General features: G+C 62.9%; 1 protein-coding gene across 1 annotated transcript in view; it reads left to right on the forward strand.

The window, feature by feature from the left end:
* Positions 1 to 450, forward strand: part of NUP58 (nucleoporin 58) — a 43,279-nt gene that overhangs the window by 758 nt on the left and 42,071 nt on the right. The gene's annotated exons all lie outside the window — the stretch shown is intronic.

Consider the following 450-nt stretch of genomic DNA (forward strand, 5'->3'; position numbering starts at 1 on the left):
GGAATCCCAGTGCTTTGGGAGGCTGAGGTGAGTGGATTGCCTGAGCCCACGGGTTCGTGACCCGCCTGGGCAACTTGGCCAGACCGCATCTCTACAATAAATCAAAAAAAACTAGCCGGGTGTGGTAGCGCGCGCCTGTAGTTCCAGCTACTTGGAAGGCGGAGGCGGAAGGATCGCCGGAACCCAGCAGGTCGAGGTTGCGGTGGCCGGGAGCGGCCACGGCCCTCCAGTCTGGGTGACGGAGTGAGACTCTAACTCAAAAAAAAAAAGAAAAGAAAAGAAAAAAAGAAACAGGCGGGTTGCGAACTACTTCCGGTTCCAGGTGCTTCGCGTGGCCCGCCCCGTCCCAGGGTTCCCTGCGCGGCGCGCGCGCTTCCGGCGGGGCTGGTGGCTCCGCCCCCTCCGGCCTTGGCTTCGCGGCGGCCGCGGCTTGAAGTTCCCGCCGGGTCG

Source organism: Carlito syrichta, unplaced genomic scaffold (assembly GCF_000164805.1).
Source record: "Carlito syrichta isolate Samal-C Ts95f unplaced genomic scaffold, Tarsius_syrichta-2.0.1 Scaffold303232, whole genome shotgun sequence".
In the NCBI taxonomy this organism is placed as follows: Eukaryota; Metazoa; Chordata; class Mammalia; order Primates; family Tarsiidae; genus Carlito; species Carlito syrichta.